Below are 11,906 nucleotides of genomic sequence, written 5' to 3' on the forward strand. Positions count from 1 at the left end.
GGTTAGAGCGATAGTACAGCAGTCTGAAGTTACAGGGTTCGAATCCGGGTCAACTCTTTAGTGATTTGTTACAGTCAGAACATCGTTGTTAATGGTTATATTTTGTTTATTGTATCTTATTCTTTGTCATAAAGGTATTATTTTTTCAGATTGCAGAATATTATATTCGATGCCGTTATTGTAGTATATTTTCATTCATCTCCTAAAGCATTTTTCTATAAATACTTATTTGGTAACAGGCAATCTGAAATTAAAAAAAAACCACAACGTAAACAATTTCATCACATATTAAAACTGTATCAGGCACTTATTAATATATTTGACGTATATATTTAACAACATATGACGTATGTAAAACGTCATAATATAATATCTTATTATATGACTGGTGCTAATTCCCAGCCCTGATTGGAGGAGCGATGTCATGTGACCAGTCTGCAAATAAGTTACAGACCTCGTTCTATAAATAGAAAAGTGTTTAAGACCTCGACCTATAAATAGAAAAGTATTACAGACCGCTACTAAAATAGGCCTAGGTAATTTCCCAGCCAGTCTGTGATTCTGTTACCAATCACACTCCTGAATTCAACAACAAATGTGTGAATATTGACGATGTCGATTGTCCAAATAATATTTACTCGAAATTAAATATCACATGAATTGAACCTGAAAATAAATTTGCGGGTATGTTATTTTGTATTTGAAGTACTTCACTCTGTGATTCCAAAATATTCCATGCCATCCATGTGTTTATGACTTGAAAATTATTAATCTCATTATAAAATGTCATATAATAAAACTATTATGAACTTCAGTTTCGGTCTATCCCTGATTTACGAACCTGGTCCTATGAGAACATATGAGATGACAAAAACAAATGATATAATCTATATACAAAAATGTTAACATTTCGTTTTCTTAATACAATAATTCATAAGAAATATTTTCAAGAACTGAAATTGCTCTGGTCTTTCTTCCAGATCTAATCGTATCGTTCACCGTTCTTTTAAGTCGAATGTATGACGGCAAATTCCAACAGATGTTTGGTAGGGTCAAGAAAAGTAGTCAAAATGCAACAGAAAGCACAGAAAAGTCCTCCTCCTGAGTGCTGCTTCACTTTGTTTCAAAACATTTTCTTCAGGTTGGTAAGTAAGTAATGTTTCGATGACTCGAGTCATCTCGGTACATACATAACAACTATTGTACATTCGCTTACAGCGTAGCGGAAGCGACATCGATTTTGTGTACAACTCGTACACATTTAACACTTTTGTGTTCGTACGCTTCACTGCCCATTTGTCTGATGAAGGTGACAGTGTTCATACCGTACTAGTCATTGGAACGTCACATATAAACACTTATTGGTTGTGTAAAAAGAACTTTTCATAATCTTTACTTTGGTGTTAAAGGCCTACATTTTGGACGGCATGCATTGCAGTTGTGACAGACATTTTGTTTGCAACAAAAAATACAGAAGATCCCGTTAAACGCGGAACAGTAACTAAATTTACGATGAAATCAAACACTGTACTTTCTTTACCTATTTGTATTTTTTTTCAATATCCAAACACTTTCCTTTTAACATAGTTTTGTTATATATACACAGACCGTCGTCACCGACGTGTTAAATCTTCTAACAAAGTTTCAAAGATACATAGATATTAATCATTCTATAGTACTTATCATACAAAGCTGCCAATTTTATAGTATGGACGGTTGTTTCAGTCTTTACACCAAAAGCGTTCACAAACTTATATAAGATCAAGAATACAATGTTCAAACAAAATATTTTCCATATGACCCACATATAGAGTAACTGTTTTGCAAGACAAAATAAAACGATAAGAATCCTCTCAGTTGACCTTTGCTAACCCGGGCTATTTGTTTATATAAACTTAACAATATGAAAATGAATTTCAGGATATTTTTATTCATGATTAACAAGAAACACTGTATCGTTTGACACCCATACACAAGTTCTGGGCCGGTAAACAGTTTATAATTAGGTGCGAATTCCAAACGTGCGGAATATTTACTCCATAGCAACATATAATATTTCCTGAGGTTGTTAAAATTGCCAAAGGACAAATACTAAGGTCTTGCAAACAACTACCAACTAATAATTTCTATGTTTTTAACATATAGTTTAATATGCATTTTTGACTATCTAAATGGCCACAGAGGAGAGAAGATTAAAATCCGGATTTTAAGATCGTGTTGAAAAATCCAAAAACGTTTCGAAAATGTTCAGTTGTCAGATGTACAATTATTCTAGTTTGTAACAGTCAAAATTTTATCTGTATTCTTGCCTATGTAGAGTGCGCGCTGTGCATTTATCTTAGTTATAATTTTGTACTTCATCGTAATATACGTACACATTTCATCTAAGATATGGTCAAGTTTCTCAAGACAACTAAGGACGGAATAATGACAATTCACACTAAAACATATTAAACAATGCTGCTGACCAACATATGATCCACAGCTGACAACCTGTACAACTGACTCTTATACAATACTTTTTCTGGGTCAGACATTGTTCATCACAGGGAGCAACATAACCGTACGAGTCAACCTGAAATTGAATGGACGGCTTCATTTAGTACACATGGCAACTCTCAAATCAAAACAATTACTTAATATTCATTCGAATTAAGAATGAAGTTACTGAAACAATGAATACCATGCAGATTGTGACCATTATACATGAGCAGAGCATTTGCTTATTCCAACATTTAATTTGTTGTAAGCATTGTGATTTCGGCATCAAGAAACACTGAAGAGTTCTAAATGGATGCATCTGTCACATGGTGCATTACATTGTTTACTTTATTTGTCCTTCTTCATCTACTGATATTTTTTTCGTATTTCTATTGATTTGTAATTAGTTTTCAAAAACAACACAACGTATTGATGTTCAATACTCTGCTCATGTATAATAATTTCACAAAATTGCTATTTAAACCTTTAACAAATACGTATTTTTGTTGATAACAAATAATAAAATGTATGAAATGTATTTTTAAACATTTTTTATGTTAAATTCGACAAAATGTACTCCCACTACCATTTAAGCTTCCATTCAATCAAAGCGTCTAGCTTTAGCGCAATACTAGCATTATGAGATATGTATTTTCACGTAAGGATATTCTAACAACTTGCATTCCTTTGTACGCCATCACTTATTTAGAAACCACCTGTCTTTGACAGTAAAACCAGGCTATCTGTAATTATAGGTAAGTCTGCCTTAGATACCGATGTCTATACCTACAGTCAAACCTGTCTAAGTTAAAACCTATTTTAGAGACCATCTGTCTACAACTACAGAAAAAAATGCCTTAGAGTCAAACCTATTTATAGGTACTGGAAAAACAGCAGAAAAAAAACATGTATATATTTACATTAAAACCTCATGCAAATGTGTTTGGCAGACTATATTACTAAGTCGATGACTGGTTAAACTTGCAACGGTATATAGGGAAATATGCCATTTAGACAATTGTCACTTATTAAACCTGCTTTAGAGACCTCCTGTCTACAACGAATCCTGTCTTAGAGACCACCTGTCTGTTACTTGTTACACCTGCCTTAGAGACCACCTGTCTGTTACTTGTTAAACCTGCCTTAGAGACCACCTGTCTGTTACTTGGTGAACCTGTCTTAGAAACCACATGTCTGTTTCTTGGTAAACCTGCCTTAGATACCACATGTCTGTTAGTTGTTAAACCTGCCTTAGCTACCACCTGTCTATTACTAGTCAATCATTCCTTTGACATTGTCTATCTTTCATATGCTAAACCTGCCTTTGATACTACCTGTCCTTACCTACTGGTAATTAGACAAGTTTTTTTTCTTATATTGCTGCATCAATCTGTCTCATAGGGCCATTATCTTATAACAAAAATAGTATCTGAAAACGATATTGTTTGAATGTTAATATGGCGTTCATGTCATAATGTCCTCACGTAAAAATATGTAATGTCAAGCACGATAAAAATATATAATTTCCAGCACGATCAAAAAACAAAAGTGGTAAATAAAACGTAATAAGTTTGTCATTGTGATAATTTCGATTTTCCCTGTAGTTTTTTCATAGATTACTATCAAATTTGTAAAAGACACTCAGTAAACCTCGTACCTTTACACAATTTGGAAATTTACTAACCCAGGTTAGATAAACATGATAGCCAACCACCACTAGTCGGAGAACAACTATTTTTCCAATTAATATAAAATAAAATGAAAACGTAGTAATAAGAGTAAATATATGTATAAAATACTAACGTTGGAAACGTATTAACTTAGTTCAAAGTTTAAATATGCAAAGGTGCATATGTAAGTGTGCATGTGTGAGACTAAATGGACCCGATCTTGTGTGAAATAACGGTTGTAATAATGTCTGTAAATCGTTCAATAACGTTGTCTTTAGGGTCTATATAATTAAATGAACTTGAGCAAGTCTACTATGTCTTGATCAAATGCGATCGTGTAGACTTGCTTAAGTCAATATATATAGACATGAAGGTTAATTATAAATATGATGACTGATGGCCAGTTTGGTATTAAATGTGCGGTGCTGGATGTGCTCGTGATCTGCCAATGATTCTGAATTATATTATGCTTATAATTTGAAATTATTGAAATTTTAAATTAATTTAAATGCATAATCCTATATCTTGACTGAGGCTCACAAAAGAACATATGAAGCTAATTTCCCTTTCTTAATAGTTGTTCCATCGAAACCTATGACGATAATGACCAAGTAGCATCATCAACTGTCTACTCCAGTTAAATCTTTCTCGTGAAATTGGCATACAACGTTTGAGCTATTTTGACTCTTACTTTAAATCTAATGAATTCAAAGTACATCAATTACTAATAACCTACTTTTCAAAGAAGTATAAATGAACCACTATGATAGGCATGCAATAGCGACAATATATATATATTTCAAAGCACTGTAGTTAAAATGTTTTTACCAAAACCAAATGATATATACGACTCCTTCACATACTTGTTTTTTTATCATACAGTGTAGAAACAGATATTTTTAGACACCAACTATAACGTATGAAAATGCTGTGTACAAATAAAACGTCAATGTAACCAAAACGGGACACATTTTAGTTAAATATGGAGGGATATCGAATCGAAAATGTTTTGTTCATTTTATATAATAGATATCATCCTTTTTTCTTTTCTATGATGAGCTGAAGTTTCGTCAAATGGTTTTATAGATAGAACGCTACATGCTAACAGGGTTACGTAGGTTCTTGTACAGGTGAAATCGTAACATGAAAGGAACACTTCGATATTTTGGCAAATACTTAGACAATAAGCTGAGAAAATTACACCCAGTTCAAGCATTTAAGAGTCAAAAAAGGTTCTGATTAACCTTTTCCCCAAAATAGTATTAGTTTTGAAAAAAATAACTTTCTAAAAATAACATTCGAATAAATAGCCTCGTATGGCACGTAAGTTAGGAAAGTGATGTTTTCGATATTTTTCTAACCTTAAACTATCTGTGTTACCATAATGAACCAACCAATAAAATGTGAAGTTCAAATAACATTAAAGTATCATGTAGTAAATACTGCATACATAAACAAAAATTCGCATTTCAATTTCTTGTGCCACTTTCCTACAAGTGCTCCATTTTAGGTACTGTCCCGTTTTGCGTTCTATTTTTGGGTACTGTGCTGTTTTGCGTTCTATTTTGGGTACTGTCCCGTTTTGCGTTCTATTTTGGGTACTGTCCCATTTTGCGTTCTATTTTGGGTACTGTCTCGTTTTGCGTACATTGACGTTAGGTAGTATACAGAGTGTAATTACAAATATGACGTACTAGCTTTTTGTTATATAAAGATATAAAACATACATACCAAGTTAGGGAATAAGAATGCATGTCTTACCTAATATTCGCCATCGTCCTGCATAACATAAAAACAAACTATGAAAGTAATACAAACATTTATAACAAAATAGTTATAATGTATGAATAGTTACTGGTCTATTGAAATAATTGTACTTTGAGATAGCAATTGCTACTAGATAATTGTTTTCTCTGTAAATTGGTAGGAACTATAAAAATCGATCAAACTTGTTAGTCGTAGATTATCAAAGACACGTGTACCCCTGTTACGATTGATCACAGTATGGCGTTAATCGTATTTGATTAACCGTAAAAAGTAATTTATCACTAGACTATGTGTTCTCATTTGATTTTTTGTTTTGATGTTCTGTTATATGGTGTATAACTTCTTTAATTTTCAGCAAGAAATATCACATTCAATATTATTTTCATTGGAATCTAACGTCAAAGTCATCCTAAGATTCATTGCAACTGACATTTACGGTCCACTGTTGTTATCTACAGAAATGTTGCTATTTCCGCGTGTCTCTTGATAATCCTAGGGCAAGCTTTCCCTGTCAGCTGACGAAGCGTGGAACGTGTCCTGCTGACTTATCGTATCTTGAATCTGTGTGATGTTAATGTAAGAATCAGGTTTTGGTTCGGTTGTTCAGAACTGATATCATCTTTCATCTCATTCTGACCATGTCCGATCTCATCTTAAACGTTCGTTTCTTGGGGTTCATTGTAGCTGGCATTATTTCCCGATCCAATGTCGCGATCTTTCTGATTATTATCATTCCCACGCGTCTCCTGAATATCTGGTTGGGTGCTTTCCTTGTCGGCGTGTCCTTGGGCATATTGAAGGTGTGTGTTGTTGGTGTGAGAGTCAACAGTCTGGCCTTCCTTTTCCTCATGTCCCGGTTTTTTTTTACTGGTTATAGAATGGACAGTTTTAAAGGTTTCCCTTACCGGGGTACAAGAAGGAGAAGACCTTTCACTGATTTGATGAGGTAAAAGAACATCTTGTGTATCACTTTGCTCATTATCACTATTTCCTGATATTACCTGCGCTTTTCCTTCTTCGATCTTCGTTTCTTTTTCTTCTTTAATTTCCTTGTTTCAGTGAGTTCTATTGGCTCCAGTATATTGGTTTTCTGATTTTTATCCGCCAAGTCCAGTGGTTGCAGCTTCCGACCTCATGGTACAGCTTCCAGTTTCCTTCTGGGCGTGTCATTGCTTCCGTCACTGTAACATGCATGTAATTCTGTAATTCTTATAGAAATAGTGTCAGTAGATAAACCCACTCCTGAATAATAATTAAGTGATACATACTTAGTTTTAAACCTTCCCAACTATATCGAAGATGTAACCATTACACGGCTTCCGAAACAGAAAAACAAAAATATGATTTATAGAAAGTCAACTTGTTATTTGCTAAAATAAGCATAATAATGAAATAAAGAAAGGAAAACATTTCATAAGAATTCTATAATAAAAAATGGAAATTACATTACAAGCAGCAAACGACTGGTATATACACATTATTAGTCTTCAAAAGTTGCGCGGGAATCATTAAACTCTAGGCTTACATTAATATTTCCAATTGATGTATCGAAGTGTGGTTGCACTTTTTATTTTTTTTATTTTATTTTTTTATCAATTTCGAATGATTTCACAATCAGTTGATCAGATTCCTTTAACATTTTGGGGAACTCGGTAAGGCGTTAAAGCCAGTTCAATACCACATATTTGACCTTATGAGGCTTTAGTGCAATTCTTGACTTATTTTGTTAACCATTGTATGTTCAAACCGGTCGTTCTTGTTTTTGTGCGCTTTTATAGGTTAGCAGCTACAGCCATTTGATGACTTTTTAATTTGGCCACTTTGCTCAGCGGCTGCAGGTGAGGGATAGTTTCTGAGCATGTACAAACTGTGACATTCATCAAATACCATAGTTGCGGATTTGTCCTAACCTTGGACCAATATTTTATGTACATGTTCCATACTGGAGTATGTTTTGTCATATTTACAAAATAAACGGTCAATTTCAATTCAATCACGTGTTGGGTTATTTATGTTCATTATAGGTCCAACAAGCTTGCTCTGTCTGAAATAATGTATAATGATACATACCACTTTCAAAAGGCAGCGCCCTTCTTCGAAAGACGATCAAACAGTATCTCCTTTTTTCATTTTTATTCTATAAGCCAGACAATCTGTCTGAGGACAACTGAATCAATCACATCATTGTCAATACAAGTCAATAGTTGTTAATCTGATCGAGGACAACTGAATCATATCAATGTCTACACCGGTCATTAGTTGTCCGCCTGATCGAGGACAACTGAATCACATCAATGTATACACCGGTCACTAGTTGTTCATCTGATCGAGGTCAACTGAATCAGATCATTGTCTACACCGGTCATTAGTTGTTCATCTGATCGAGGACAACTGAATCATATAAATATCTACATCAGTTATTAGTTGTTCATCTGATCGAGGACAACTGAATCACATCATTGTCTACACGGGTCATTATTTGTTCGTTTGATAGAGGACAACTAAAATCAGATCATTGTCTACACCGGTCATTAGTTGTTCATCTGATTGAGGACAACTGAATCAGATCATTGTCTCCGCAGGTCACTAGTTGTTCATCTGATCGAGGACAACTGAATCATATAAATATCTACATCAGTCATTAGTTGTTCATCTGATCGAGGACAACTGAATCACAATATGTATACACCGGTCATTAGTTGTTCATCTGATCGAGGACAACTGAATCACATCATTATCTACACAAGTAATTATTTGTTCATCTAGTCGAGGACAACTGAATCACATCAATGTCTACACTGGTCATTAGTTGTTCATCTGATCGAGAACAACTGAATCAGATCATTGTCTCCACAGGTCACTTGGTGTTCATCTGATCGAGGACAACTGAATCACATCATTATCTACACAAGTAATTATTTGTTCATCTAATCGAGGACAACTGAATCACATCAATGTTTACACCGGTCATTAGTTGTTCATCTGATCGAGGACAACTGAATCACATCATTATCTACACAAGTAATTATTTGTTCATCTAATCGAGGACAACTGAATCACATCAATGTTTACACCGGTCATTAGTTGTTCATCTGATCGAGGACAACTGAATCAGATCATTGTCTCCGCAGGTCACTAGTTGTTCATCTGATCGAGGACAACTGAATCATATCAATATCTACATCGGTCATTAGTTGTTCATCTGATCGAGGACAACTGAATCACAATATGTATACACCGGTCATTAGTTGTTCATCTGATCGAGGACAACTGAATCACATCAATGTCTACAAGGGTCATTAGTTGTTCATTTGATAGAGGACAACTAAAATCAGATCATCGTCTACACCGGTCATTGGTTGTTCATCTGATCGAGAACAACTGAATCAGATCATTGTCTCCACAGGTCACTTGGTGTTCATCTGATCGAGGACAACTGTATCACATGATTGTCTCCACAGGTCACTAGTTGTTCATCTGATCGAGGACAACTAAATCACATAATGTATACACCGGTCATTAGTTGTTCATCTGATCGAGGACAACTGAATAACATCATGTCTACACCGGTCATTAGTTGTTCATCTGATCGAGGACAACTGAATCACATCATTCTCCCACAGGTCACTAGTTGTTCATCTGATCGAGGACAACTGAATCACATCATGTCTACACTGGTCATTAGTTGTTCATGTGATCGAGGACAACTGAATCACATCATTGTCTCCACAGGTCACTAGTTGTTCATCTGATCGAGGACAACTGAATCATATCAATATCTACACCGGTCATTAGTTGTTCATTTGATAGAGGACAACTAAAATCAGATCATTGTCTACACTGGTCATTAGTTGTTCATCTGATCGAGGACAACTGAATCACATCATGTATTCACCGGTCATTAGTTGTTCATCTGATCGAGGACAACTGAATCACATCATTGTCTCCGCAGGTCACTAGTTTTCATCTGATCGAGGACAACTGAATCATATCAATATCTACACCGGTCATTAGTTGTTCATTTGATAGAGGACAACTAAAATCAGATCATTGTCTACACCGGTCATTAGTTGTTCATTTAATAGAGGACAACTAAAATCAGATCATTGTCTACACTGGTCATTAGTTGTTCATCTGATCGAGGACAACTGAATCACATCATGGTCTACATGATTCATTAGTTGTGTATCTGATCCAACTTCGTCTGATTTTTCCAATGTTAGGAGTGTAAAAATATACAACTGATATTCACAATTATTCCTTTATCTTTATCGACGAATCGTGCAAACATATATAATACAAATCGTCTATCTACAACTGGATTGGAAAGAATGACGTTCCATAAAGATTTTTAACACATTCACCCCTGACACATTTGAACCCTTCTAATATAAAGCTTAGAATAGTTCATTAAGAAATGTCAGGGGTGAATGAGTTAAGTAGGTGTTCACAGGGATGATATATACTTCATATAAGATATAAACAAAGGAAACTGTTGTGCGTTTTGACGTATTTATTTATCATATCAAGACATCAAAACACTAAATGTACATTACAATAACATTCCTGTACAAACTATTTATTTCCATTTAATCTCGAACGAGTATAAACTTTTGAATGTCTAAGCGATCCAACACCATCGCGCCAACAAATAAAACATTTACATTGTTCAAAGATGAACGTAACATACACACACGTGATGCACCTTTAAAAGTGGGTAATATACACAGCATGCCAAACAATGAAAAACACTGCACCATACACATTCTAGGATTCGCCGGTGATGTTAGTGGCAAAGAAACTCCACAATGGAAAACCCCTTAATTTACGAGTTTCAAAATTAATAGGAGTACTGGTTATATTCAAGTAAAATCATAAGACACGTGTGTATATTATGAAACCTTCAACTACTCAAAAGAGATAAATGTGGCTATCAAGGTTATGGCAAACCCCGGAGGGACTAAACAATCCACCAACAGAGTCTACTACCTTGTATCTTGAAAGATGAACTTATCATACATACTTGCCATGCACCTTTAACATGAGGTAGGTCGGGTTTCATCGAAGACCAATGTTTGTCTACTGGATTTTACACAGGGAGTGATAATTAGTAATACTGAATATATATATTTCTAGATAACAAATTTTGGAAAGACATTTGATTACCAATAATCTTCTCTCTTGTTTACATACACGTGTGTCCAAACTTATAAAAATTCTTTTCTATGTTATCCGCAAACTAACGTTACCAATAGTTTAGGCCTTCTATGAATGGCGTGGTAATTATTTTCAACCAAAACGCTTAAGGACTAACGTACCATTGACAAACATTGTATCTTTTTTCCTTGTTTGACCAACGACTTGATGAATAATTTCAGAATTCATTACCTGTTGGAACTTCAAAATAAAACGAAAAAATAGCAATAGTGTTTTGAGTGTCAAAAAGGGAGCAAGACCAATATCCAAACCCTGGACCTCACATCATAACACTGTCACTATAACTTTATCTAAAGTCTAAAGTAAATAGCTTAAGCTGAAAAGAATTAACAAAAAACGTTCTCAACAAAGATTTAATGGAATATGTAAAGCTTTCACAGCTGATTGGTATGTTGTCTACGAGGCTATGAAACGGATTGCTGTAGTTCAATAAATGTTTTAACTGATAAATTTTCTAGAAATATATATCTAATGAAGCCGACATGTGGACAAATAAAATAATGGGTTTGCATGATGTTTGGGAAAGAAACATTACAGCGCATATTTCGTTTTACGAACAATATGGTTATATTTGAGATACTGTTTGGTTTGGTTTAATTTGTTTAACATTCTTTAACAGCTAAGGTCATTTAAGGACGTGCCTCCGTGTGTGTTGTGTATGCGTGCTTGCGTGTGTGTGTGCATGATACAGGGTATGTTGGTGCGCTTTCCTCCTTGTGATAGCGCGGTTGAGATACTGAACTCTCAGTGAAAACAATAGTACACAATACA

The 11,906-nt window shown here is 34.6% G+C and overlaps 1 long non-coding RNA gene across 1 annotated transcript; it reads right to left on the minus strand.

Moving 5' to 3' along the window:
* Positions 1–775: 775 nt before the first annotated feature.
* Positions 776–7,377, minus strand: LOC110462648. Its single transcript, XR_002464306.1, has 3 exons — positions 6,920–7,377; positions 5,913–5,930; positions 776–2,575 (listed from the first exon to the last, which is right to left on the minus strand). It is a non-coding gene; the product is annotated as an uncharacterized LOC110462648 (long non-coding RNA).
* Between the last annotated feature and the right edge of the window lie 4,529 nt (positions 7,378–11,906).

This window comes from Mizuhopecten yessoensis, unplaced genomic scaffold (assembly GCF_002113885.1).
Source record: "Mizuhopecten yessoensis strain PY_sf001 unplaced genomic scaffold, ASM211388v2 scaffold10819, whole genome shotgun sequence".
In the NCBI taxonomy this organism is placed as follows: domain Eukaryota; kingdom Metazoa; phylum Mollusca; class Bivalvia; order Pectinida; family Pectinidae; genus Mizuhopecten; species Mizuhopecten yessoensis.